This window comes from Leptodactylus fuscus, chromosome 4 (genome assembly GCF_031893055.1).
Source record: "Leptodactylus fuscus isolate aLepFus1 chromosome 4, aLepFus1.hap2, whole genome shotgun sequence".
Taxonomy (NCBI): Eukaryota; Metazoa; Chordata; class Amphibia; order Anura; family Leptodactylidae; genus Leptodactylus; species Leptodactylus fuscus.
The window spans coordinates 210,931,751-210,944,848 of NC_134268.1; positions in this window are offsets into that span (position 1 = coordinate 210,931,751).

Below are 13,098 nucleotides of genomic sequence, written 5' to 3' on the forward strand. Positions count from 1 at the left end.
AGGGGGTCACAAAGCCCCCATAAAATATACAGTAGTCTCAATGGAACAAGGTAAGTCAGGGCCCCATTACATATTTTGTATTGGGACCCAGGAGCTTCATGGTCACGTGACTGCTGAGGCCAATCAGCGGCCTCAGGAAGGGACACGGGATGGCACAGGTCTCATGTCCTCAATGGTCACCTGCGGCCGGGACTTCCACCAGAAGATAATAATGGACCAGCAGGACTGGACAGCGTTGGGGCCCCATTACAGATTTTGCATTGGGACTCAGGAACTTCACGGTCACGTGACTGCTGAGGCCAATCAGCGGCCTCAGGAAGGGACACAGGATGTCACAGGTCTCATGTCTTCAATGGTCACCTGCGGCCCGGACTTCCACGAGAAGACAACAGACCAGCAGGACCGCGTTGGGGCCCCACTACATATTTTGCATTGGGGCCCAGGAGCTTCATGGTCACGTGACTGCTGAGGCCAATCAGTGGCCTCAGGAAGGGACACGGGATGGCACAGGTCTCATGTCCTCAATGGTCACCTGTGGCCGGGACTTCCACCAGAAGACAACAACAGACCAGCAGAACTGGACCGTGCTGGGAATCCATTACATATTTTGCATTGAGGCCCAGGAGCTTCATGTTCATGTGACTGCTGAGGCTAACCAGCAGCCTCAGGAAGGGACACAAGACGTCACAGGTCTCATGTCCTCAATGGTCACATGTGGCGGGAACTTCCACCAGAAGACAACAACAGACCAGCTGGACTGGACCACGTTGGGGCTCCATTACATATTTTGCATTGGGACCCTGGACCTTCACGGTCACGTGACTGCTGAGACCAATCTCCGGACTCAGGAAGGGACACGGGATGTCACAGGTCTCATGTCCTCAATGGTCACCTGTGGCCGGGACTTCCACCAGAAGACAATAATAGACCAGCAGGACTGGACAGCATTGGCGCCCCATTACATATTTTGCATTGGGACCTAGGAGCTTCATGGTCACGTGACTGCTGAGGCCAATCAGCGGCCTCAGGAAGGGACACGGGACATCACAGGTCTCATGTCTTCAATGGTAAACTGCGGCTGGGACTTCCACCAGAAGACAACAGACCAGCAGGACCGCGTTGGAGCCCCATTACATATTTTGCATTGGGGCCCAGGAACTTCACGGTCACATGACTGCTGAGGCCAATCAGCGGCCTCAGGAAGAGACACGGGATGCCAAAGGTCTCATGTCCTCAATGGTCACCTGTAGCCGGGACTTCCACCAGAAGACAACAACAGACCAGCAGGACCGGATCGTGCTGGGGATCCATTACATATTTTGCATTGGGGCCCAGCAGCTTCATGGTCATGTGACTGCTGAGGCTAACCAGCAGCCTCAGGAAGGGACACAAGACGTCACAGGTCTCATGTTCTCAATGGTCACCTGAGGCCGGGACTTCCAACAGAAGACAACAACAGACCAGCTGGACTGGACCATGTTGGGGCCCCATTACATATTTTGCCTTGGGACCCTGGACCTTCATGGTCACGTGACTGCTGAGACCAATCTCCGGACTCAGGAAGGGACACAGGATGTCACACGTCTCATGTTCTCAATGGTCACCTGCGGCCGGGACTTCCAACAGAAGACAACAATGGACCAGCAGGACCGGACTATGCTGGGGGCCACCATAGCACCACGGATAGAGGATTAGGATTTTTTACTTTTTTTTTCACCTCCCCTGGTCTAAGATAAAATTTGAGCCTGGACAACCCCTTTTAGTTACTCCTCTGCCTAAAACCTAAAGCTCACCCTGTGGGCTTGTAGATGGCATAGATTCCAGGGACCATCTACACCAGTATACCGGTACAAATGTTTATAAATCTAGCACGCCATCCCATGAATGTGCAACGCAAAACTGAAAAAGAGTCACAAATATTTCTGCAAAAACCCAATTTGTACAAAAATTTTGCAACATTTTAATGCCACAATAAATCTTCCTCAATGAGGGACATAGCGCCCTATAAACCAGAAGGGGACAGCGTCGATCCCTATGACTGTCACGATACCGCTTTACGTCAGAACACACAAAAACTTTGCCGTACCTCTCTGCGCTTTTTATGGTTCGCAACTTTTAAATGACTCCGTATGTGTAATTCCTGGCCGCCGGCCCTATCCCAGACTCGTAGATCATCTATAACATAAACTCTCGCCCGACGTTGGAGAGAGACTCGTGAATCGTTCGCCTCCACGTAGGACGGCCAATAAAACTTCTGTTGCTGTTGTTTTTTGCCAATTGTATATTACCATCTGAACGCGACGCGCCATCCATATCCCCGTATCATCTGCGGCTCCTGTTGCTTTCGCCGCACTTGATAAATGTTTTGGACGTAATTTATAGGGCGGTAAATGTGAAATGTGCTCTGGAAATGACCTATAATGGGGCACCAAAGTCATTTGTATATTGTTAAAAGAGTTCTCAGATCAAAGCCGGAGCCGGGGTTTATGTATCGTAGACTAATCCCAGATGTTCTGTGCATTGCCCCGGGCAGCGGAAAGCAAAGTGCAATACATATTTATGAGCAATAAAAAGTAATCATGTGAAAATTAAGTCATTTTAATCACAAAAAATAGCAATTAGAAGTGAACGGAGTGAATGAAGGGAACGGCGACGACTATTCTACGCCACGGCGGCTGAGCGTTATATCATGGAGTGTACGGGGTAGGGGGAACAAGATGGGTACAGGTGGGGCGGCTATAGCTCGGGCTCTGTTTATACTCCGGACATCTGAGTTTCCCCACCGCTAGTCATTGCCGGGCGCTGTTGATCACTATTGTGCTCTGGAGATCATTATCACATACAGTTCGCATTTTGGTCTTGATTTTAATGTGGAAAGCGGCATCAGAATAGAACCAAAATGCGTCTGCCGCAACTGTCACGGCTTCCAATAGCATACCTCCCAACTTTTGAAGACCTTTGCCCGTAGGAGGAGGAGTCTTGGAAGTGATGATCTGGCCACAACAGATATAGCCCTGATTTCAACATCCTCCAGTCTGTCTTGGATGACATGAGAGACAGACGGATTGAAGCAAACCTACATCCAAGAGATTTTTGGTCACTTTACTCCTGGTTATCTCTTTACTCAGTGGGACTAACCAGAAAATCTTCTGACTTCCGTAGAAGTTGTTTGTGGCCACAACTAAAAAGCAGCGGCTGCATCGTATCATGTCCTGTAAATAGTTTATAGAACTGATTTTCTTCCTTAGACGTCATTCACATTTGTAGCTCTTTTGGTTGTTCTACGTGACACAATTTTATGGCTAGAATTAAAAAAATCTACAAATATTTTGAACTTCCCATAAAAGAGATGAGAGAAGAAAACAGCCTAAGGGCTCATTCACATGAATGTTTTATCTCCTTGTGGTGTCCTGACCTAATCCAGCCATGACCCCATAGTCATAAAATGTTGTGTTCTGCACGGATACATGCATAGTCCAAGGCGTAACAATAAAACCCCAACAGACACTAATAGGTGAACGAGAATCCCCCATATTAGCCAATGGAGACCCCAAATAATCACATTGGATATGGTGATAAATCCCATATAGGGCGGATCCAAATTCAGTGGGACAATAGAAAATTGGAGAATATCTAAGGAAATTTGCATAGGTTAATACTGAACCAATATGGAACCAAGGACAAATGGACGTAATATGGTGCTCAGTGCGTTACAGGGTCGTCCAACCAAAGAGCTTTGCATCTGGGGGAGAATAGCTCTTCATATGGCATCCTATGGAGAACCAGCATATCTCCCCAGCCCTGCAGATAGATAGGTTACTGTCACCAGACCCAGCATATCACCCCAGCCCTGCAGATAGATAGGTTACTGTCACCAGACCCAGCATATCACCCCAGCCCTGCAGATAGATAGGTTACTGTCACCAGAACCAGCATATCACCCCAGCCCCGCAGATAGATAGGTTAGTGTCACCAGAACCAGTATATCATCCCAGCCCTGCAGATAGATAGGTTACTGTCACCAGACCCAGCATATCACTCCAGCCCCGCAGATAGATAGGTTAGTGTCACCAGAACCAGTATATCACCCCAACCCTGCAGATAGATAGGTTACTGTCACCAGAACCAGCATATCACCCCAGCCCTGCAGATAGATAGGTTACTGTCACCAGAACCAGCATATCACCCCAGCCCTGCAGATAGATAGGTTACTGTCACCAGACCCAGCATATCACCCCAGCCCTGCAGATAGATAGGTTAGTGTCACCAGACCCAGCATATCACCCCAGTCCTGCAGATAGATAGGTTACTGTCACCAGAACCAGTATATCACCCCAGCCCTGCAGATAGATAGGTTAGTGTCACCAGACCCAGCATATCACCCCAGCCCTGCAGATAGATAGGTTAGTGTCACCAGACCCAGCATATCACCCCAGCCCTGCAGATAGATAGGTTACTGTCACCAGAACCAGCATATCACCCCAGCCCTGCAGATAGATAGGTTACTGTCACCAGAACCAGTATATCACCCAGCCCTGCAGATAGATAGGTTACTGTCACCAGACCCAGCATATCACCCCAGCCCTGCAGATAGATAGGTTAGTGTCACCAGACCCAGCATATCACCCCAGCCCTGCAGATAGATAGGTTACTGTCACCAGAACCAGCATATCACCCCAGCCCTGCAGATAGATAGGTTACTGTCACCAGAACCAGTATATCACCCAGCCCTGCAGATAGATAGGTTACTGTCACCAGACCCAGCATATCACCCCAGCCCTGCAGATAGATAGGTTAGTGTCACCAGACCCAGTATATCACCCCAGCCCTGCAGATAGGTTAGTGTCACCAGAACCAGCATATCACCCCAGCCCTGCAGATAGATAGGTTACTGTCACCAGAACCTGCATATCACCCCAGCCCTGCAGATAGATAGGTTAGTGTCACCAGAACCAGCATATCACCCCAGCCCTGCAGATAGATAGGTTAGGGTCACCTGAATCATTGTTTTCCCATTGAATCGCAAACCAGTCCCACAGATAGATAGGTTACCTGAATCTGTTTTTCCTCTTGGGATTCATTGCCTCTGTTGCTTTTCTAAACATGCTAATGAGCAATGTCCTTGTTGCTCCAAAGAGGTAACCAGCAACACCCTTATTGCTCTAGTCCAAAAAGGCAACGATAAACAAGGGGAAAACACTGATTCAGTTAACCTCTCTATCTGCAGGGCTTGGTTGAAATGCTGCATTCTGGTGATACATTCCCTTTAAGAAACCTGTCTGGCTTTAATGAAGTGAACTTAGACCATCACAGAACTCTGTACTTATGACAATACTTCTTATTTCTGTGATCTGACTAAGTGTTATCAGGGGAACAGACAACGAGACTCATTCTTTCTGGTCCCGCCTGAGTAAGACAATGTCACCTTTTCTTTGCAGCAATTTGCTTTCTGTCACTCACTCCCCCTGTCCCGTTTCAGTCACTTCCATCATGGCCGCCATACTCCGTGAGCTGTTCTGTCTTCACTTGCGAACCTTTTCAACTCTCAGAATAAATAAGTAATGCAGCGTTTTGGCAACAGGTGAAATCCGAGTTCCTTGTATCTGTCACAGATGTTTGCAGGACTGTCTTTCATTCGCCATCTGTTTGATTTTCTCAGTAATGTATATTTAATGTCCTGAAGGTCAAAAATTCAGAGAGCATATTTAAATGCACAATGCGCTATTTTCATGTCCGTCGCGCCGCGCACCAGACAAAGTCAGAGAAGTTTCTTCTCAAAGAATATCTTGGTGCGAATAAAATCGTTAAGAGAGAGTTATCCATCTCTTACGCCATTCTGTGGTGAAAATAAGTGCACAAAATTTTTGAGAAAGGGGGCATGACGGAGACGTGGCATGATAGTGGCCATCAACCCCGGGCAGATCTGTCATCATTGACGTAAAGTTTTTCAGCATAAATGACTACTGAACTCTATGACAACTCGTTGCAGGGTTTGGCGCGGCAGTGGCCACCAAGCCTGGAAGATTTATCATTGGTTATGTCAAGTTTTCCGGTATAAATGATGACCAAGATCTATATCAGCTATGAACTGGCATAGATTTTATTCTAGGTGCAGGGACTGCCTCAGGAGGTGCTTCCGGCAGCGCGGACCCATCGGAATTCCGAACACGATCTTTTTAGGTGGGATGGAGATTGGTGATTTGCCTTCACTTCTGGTTTTATCCGAACTTGTTCTACCCAGGGACCCGAATCAGGGACTTGATCCACCCGAAATAAATCTTAGGAGGTTCGCCTATCTCTAATAGTCCTAGTTAGGGTTGAGCCGATCTTGAGATTTCAGGATCGATTTTAAAATCTGTTTCCGATCATTTTCCAGCTGATCATGATCGTGAGATTTGCTCGATCGCCGATCGGGATCCGATCTTTTCAGAACCTGATCACTCAACCCTAGTCAATGCTTCTCTATGGGAAAAGAGCCGATCTTGAGATTTCAAAATCCGATTTCCAATCGTTTTCCAGCCGATCGTGATCGTGAAATTTGCTCGGGATCCGATCTTTTCCAAACCCGATTGCTCAACTCTAGTCCTAGTTTGACAGATTAGTTTTACAAACAGCGCCACTCCTCTCCCTAGGCTGTGTCTGGTATTACAGTTTAGCTCCATTAAAATGAACACATGCCATCGAATCTAGCCTATGGACAAGAGTGACTGTTTTTAAAAAAAAAATAGAAAAATAATACATATTCCTTCTGGAGGATGTCCTTTATAAGTAATATGGGAGAACTTTTTATCCTTTACTTTCGTGAAATCAATTTTTTGTTCATTATTATATATGATGGAATGGTTTCCGGGAGCGAAGCTCTGAAGTGCCGCTGATGTACGGCAGCAATAAATACTTTAATATATTTTTGTTTCTACATCTCTCCATGTAATGAAAACCATTTGCTATTATAGTTCCTTTTCCATCAACACAGCTACTTCATATGTGCGGGGACACATCCGTTCAGGGGCGATGAGACTCTTAAATGGTTTTTCTATTAAAAGTTTTGTTACACTGCCGCTCGCTACAAGACATGGCTTTCAAATAACCGTCCCCGCTTTCAATTGCAGCACCCGGCGCTCGGTGCGCACTGCCGCATACATTGTCCAGGTAGTTCCATCATTGTGGACCTTTAAAGGGGTTCATACATGAATTATTGGACAGGGTTAATCCCAGGGCCCCAAAGCAGAATCTGTACCAGGCCCCCCATCTGTAATATACTGATTATAGTGCAGTCTCCTTGTATTGGGAAGAAATCCTTATAGGCTCCTGGGCCTGTGTCTAACCATAACATGTCAAGTTACACCCCTGGATCAACCTCAGGAACCCCAAATAAAATAAAAAATAATGGGTGACAGCCAGTGGCGTAACTAGGAATGGCGGGGCCCGTTGTGAGGTTTTGACATGGTCCCCCCGACCAAAGCCGAAGACCCCAACTGACCAAGCCAGGAGAGGTAAACAACACTTTTTTTTATGTTCCCTTACCTCTCCTGGGCCTCCGATCATTATACTCGGGGGTCTGTAAGAAGGGGAAGCACAGGCAGCCGTGTGCGGGATCCAGGATCGGTAAATAAATAGGGCCCAGAGTAACTCCAGCCGGTAATGGCCTATTTTTTTTTTTCTTTAAATGCAGTGGCAGCATCTGTCGCTGGGCCCCCTAATGTCCCGGGCCCTGTGGCAGCCGCTACCACTGCTAACCCGGTAGTTATGCCCCTGGCCATAGCTTTCCTACTACATACCTCCCAACTTTTGAAGAACTGAAAGAGGGACAAAACGTGTGGCATGCGCAGCTCCGCCCACTTTTATGTTGGCTCCGCCCATTCTCTTTCATTTTTCATGTGCCCCCACACAGTATAATCCTCCTACAGTCACCCGTAAATTATATGTGCCCCCTTTATCTGCCCCCAGTTTCATGTCCCCCTGCATGTCTGCCCCCAGTTTCATGTTCCCCATCTCTGCCCCCTGTTTCATGCCCCCCATTTCTGCCCTCAGTTCCATGTCCCCCATCTCTGCCCCCAGTTTCATATTCCCCATCTCTGCCCCCAGTTTCATGTCCCCCATCTCTCCACCCTGTTTCATGTCCCCCATCTCTGCCCCCTGTTCCATGTCCCCCATCTCTGTCTCCTGTTTCTGCCCACAGCCATGGCTCACCCCCCCCCCCTCCATCTCTGCCCCCAGTTTCATGGGCTCCTTTATGTTCCACCTCAATGTTTAACACAAAAAACACTTATACTCACCTTCCAACGCTCCCCCACCGTTCTCTCCGCAGTCTCACTCACATAGTTGTAGGTGCAATGTGACATCATCACATCGCGCCTACACATCCACTAGCCAGAGCGCAGTGGCTAATGGATGTATTCAACTCGCCTATGTATTCAACTCAGATCTGCGTTCGGAGGATGCAGATCTGATTTGAAACTGGAACATACCTCCCGCTGACCGGGACCGCAGAACAGGACTTTGAATCTGTGAATGTCCCGCGGAATCTGGGACGCCACAATTGTCACTTGCACTAAAGTGAATTAGTAAAAGAAGTTGGTAATAGGAGTGAGCGAACCAATTCGGATCAAACCATATTCGACCTCAATTTTCCATAAATTTCAGCCTTAACCTGAATCCAAAACTTTTGGAGTTCATCACCCACAAAACACCTTTCAGAGCCTCCAAAGTATAAGTGGAGGCTGAAGAGAGCGACATAAACATAAAAATCCATCATACTCACCTTATCTCACCTCTCCTGGGTATCCTTATGTTATCCCGAGGTTCCCCAGCATCCTCTTCTGGCCTCTGGCCAGAGTCACATGGAGTGCACTTATATCATGATGCCCCAGAATCATGACAATGATGTGCCCCAAAAAACCACCGAAGTCGAATCACAGGCCTCACTGGTGACCCTTGGCCACGTGACATCAACCAGAGGGCACCGATGGATCAACGGATACTGTAAGGACGCCCAGATGGATTTTTATATTTACTCACCACCCCTGGGCCTCCACTTATTATTCTTTGGGGACTGAAGAGACCCCAGAATATTCTAATAGCGGTCTGATACCGAAACCCCACCAATTAGGCGAGCGCTGTGGCGTCTTCATTGAATACCAAGCATAGCACTATACATATCGTAGGGACTGTGCTTGGACTGCTGTATCATGTGACTATGATGACGGACGGTACAGGGACAAGGCAACCATCCATTCAAAAAGCTGATCAGCAGGGGTCTTGGTTGTCGGACCCCCACTAGTCACATATAGATGACCTGTCCTAAGGATAGGACATCATATACGGAAGTTTAAGTAAAGGTGGAACACACGAGTCATACAGAGACATTTGATAGCAGGAATATTCCCCATCACGTTCCAGAATTCAGCTTTTCTTATAACATACGTTTGCTTCTTGCCAGCTTGGACTGCAAACATCTGCTCATTTTGCTTGGACTGGCATCAATAGATTAAAAGTCCAATGTATTCCAACAACCTAAAAACCGCTCTGTATTAGATAAGACACAGATGAGTGCACAGAATTCTTACTCACTTTTATTGGTATGCCCGGAGCACCAAGTGACATTATGAGGATGGGCTATCATTGTCACTCACAGCAATCGCCACAAACATGTCGCTCAATACTCGTAGACGCCATAACTTAGATTTATTATCCATATCTCGAATAAGGCAAGAGAAATTTTTAGATTCAGATGAAGCCGCCTCTGGTTATAATAGCAGGAGGCCCGGAGTATAAAAGATGGAGGCCCAGGGGAGGCAACCACTTTCTCATGGAGTTCGGCACTCTGTCTTCCTCTTGGCCACGTCTGGCGCTATTCTCTGATGTCATGTGCCCGGGGTCACCACTGAGATCTGTGACTGGACCTCAGTGATAACATGGGCATTCTGAGTGTCAGGCCTCAGTGGTGACCCCGAGCACATGACGCAACAGAATAGCGCCATATAGCACCAGATATTACCGCCGTAGTGTGATTCAATATTATCTCCATCTTGATACTGAACAAAACTCAATATATAAAGACCAATAGCACTCACGATATATATAAGACGCAAAAAATACAGCCACACTATGATCACTACCATTACTGCTAGACAATACCGCCATACTGTTGCTATACAAAAACAATATTATCAAATATTACCAAACAATATTCATTATATAAAGATGATGATACCAATGATACCACGACGTAAGACTTCAAAATTACCGTAACACCATGAGCATTACCATTACCACTACATAGTGCTAAATACTGAATACATAGATCAATATAACCACAATACTATGACCATACAGTGGTAGATACCAGTTTTATATAGGCAATTGATAAATAAATCCTATGACTTCCGATACAATTAACACCTCTCGTTGGAATAGTTAGCATTTCCTATCTTTTCCATTTGGCGCAGACCACCATGTCGACTTCTTCTTCCAACCGTTCCTTGTTGACCATTCATGAAGAAACCACCAGTAGGCGTCACATAAAGTTTTAAAATGGCCGCCCACTACCAGCTTTTATAGGCATGTGTATTGATGGAAGATGTAAGGACGGCCCCAGCAATTGCATAGGGCCCCAGAGATTGGGGGGCCCAGCAGTAATAGGTTGTGTGAGTCTATTTCGCTCCTGGAAATGCTGCACATTATGGCACATCGGGAAAGGGGGCATTATACTGTGGACAGTAAATGGGGCCTTATATTGGGGGGCAATAAAGGAGGCATTAGACTGTGTGGAGGGCAATAAGGGGTGTGCTATACTGTTTGGGAGCCAGTAAAGGAGACTGGGTGAGGGCCAGTATACGGGGTGTGGAACAGTTTCATGGAAAATATGGAGAGGTACACAGGAAAGGAAAAAGCAAATTGCTTTTTAATTCATTTATTTACCACTTTTCCTGATCTCTTAAACTGACTTTCACTCTGACTTCCCTGCTGAATCCATCTGCCAGAGCCAGACAGACTGCAGATCACAGAGGTGTTATATTACTGTTTTACACAGAAGTCTATAGAGAGTGTAGGAGCGATACAAGTACTGACGGAGACTGCTGGAGCTGAATAGGACATTCATCAATATCAGCCAGTACTTCTCTATAATGCCCTATACCCTTCTGCTGACACGTCTGAATAAGAGAGAGTTATGGATGAGATTCTCTTCTACTTTCTGTGTGCAGTCTATGGCAGACATTGCAACAACTAGTCTCTATCCTCTATCTGGGCTGCACGGTTCTCTCCATGTTTGCGTGGGTTTCCTCCCACACTCCAAAAGCCTACAGATTTTAGATTTTGAGCCGTATATGGGATCCCATATACCCCACCCCACACTTTCTGCACATAGAAGACTCCCTGTCGGACCCTATAAATACCCCAATACGGAGCCTCAGATACGTGCACAGCTCCTCATTTATAGGAAGTTACTAGTTAGCGCCCGGAGGAAGGTTGAGGCTGAAGTCACAATATTCAGTAATATCGACATCTCGAGAATGCCGAGGATGTTCCGCCAGTGATGGGCACTTAGACTGACTCAGGACTTTCTGTAGGATTGGTCTCTTTTAAAGCAGGAGGTAAAGCGCTCGGCGTGCCAGCACATCCCCCCGGCATGGCGCTGACGTTAATGTACTCACATATCCTACACATTCAAGTATAGGAATACTTCAGAAAGTTCCTTATCATACAATACAGACAGGGCCGAGGTTGGAGAGCGCCCAGATTCTATATGGTGTGGTTATAATGAACAAATAACATATAGCGCCCAATTACTGGCATTGTACAGGAAGGTGCCCCAATAACAATGTCATATAGGCTAAATAATAGGGAAATACCGAAATAGTCATCTTACACAATATGTCCACCACAATACAGAGCCAACAGAATATACTACTGCCATACCAGGCTCAAATAAATCCAACATAAAGTGATCAAACGACAGCCCCATAAATAGGGAACAATGATGGGTACAAGGTCTAAGTAGTCCTACTAGCCAAGTGTCACTGGTGGGTCAATAGGGTGACAGAGGTGTATTGTGCGACCTCATCTCTGCTATACCGGACTACAGATAGAACACTGATATACCGGATTACAGATACAATTCTGCTATACCGGATTACAGATAGAACACTGATATACCGGATTACAGATACAATTCTGCTATACCGGACTACAGATAGAACACTGATATACCGGATTACAGATACAATTCTGCTATACCGGATTACAGATACAACACTGCTATACTGGATTACAGATACAACTCTGCTATAGCGGATTACAGATAGAACTCTGCTATACCATATTACAGATAGACCTCTGCTATACAGGATTATAGCTACAACTCTGCTATACCGGATTACCGATCTGCTATACCGAATTACAGATAGAATTCTGATATTCTGGATTACAGATACAACCCTGCTATACCGGATTACCGATCTGCTATAATCTTTTTATTTCTGCCAGTAAACGTTATAGATATTAAAGAAATACTCAGAAGATGTCGGAATCCATGAAGTCTAATGTGCAGCTCTGCTAGTATGGGATAATCTGTGCCCTGGATACAAGTGATCTGCGATTGTTCTGGGCTGTTTGGTTTATTGATCGGATTATTTTACCTGTGAAAACCCTAAATCCCCTTTGACCCTAATCCCTTATTACTGACTCTCTATCAACTTCTACAAGACGTCGCCGTACAGAAGGCCGGACGTGTAAGGTTTTATTTCCTCTTAGCAGGAATTCGCACAATTGTAGCTCATAAAAGTAGTATCGCTTTTGTTAGAAAGTAAATTGCTGGTCACAGACGGTCCAGTGTGACCAGTGTCTTACTCTAGTGTGTCTTACGTAGGTTGTATGGTAGCTTGTACTATGTCGGCATATGGTTTGTACGGTGTAATACGGTGATTGGTACGTGTCACTGGAGCTGGTGCAGGTCATGGACGAGGCTTCGGCAAGTTTTTGGGTTGGACCAAGTGATAGATCTTGTTGTATCTGAAAGTTGCTCCTCTGGAAATGTTATAGGTGACTCTGCTGCAGTGCCCTCTACTGATGTCCAGGATGGCCCGGGACACCCATGGG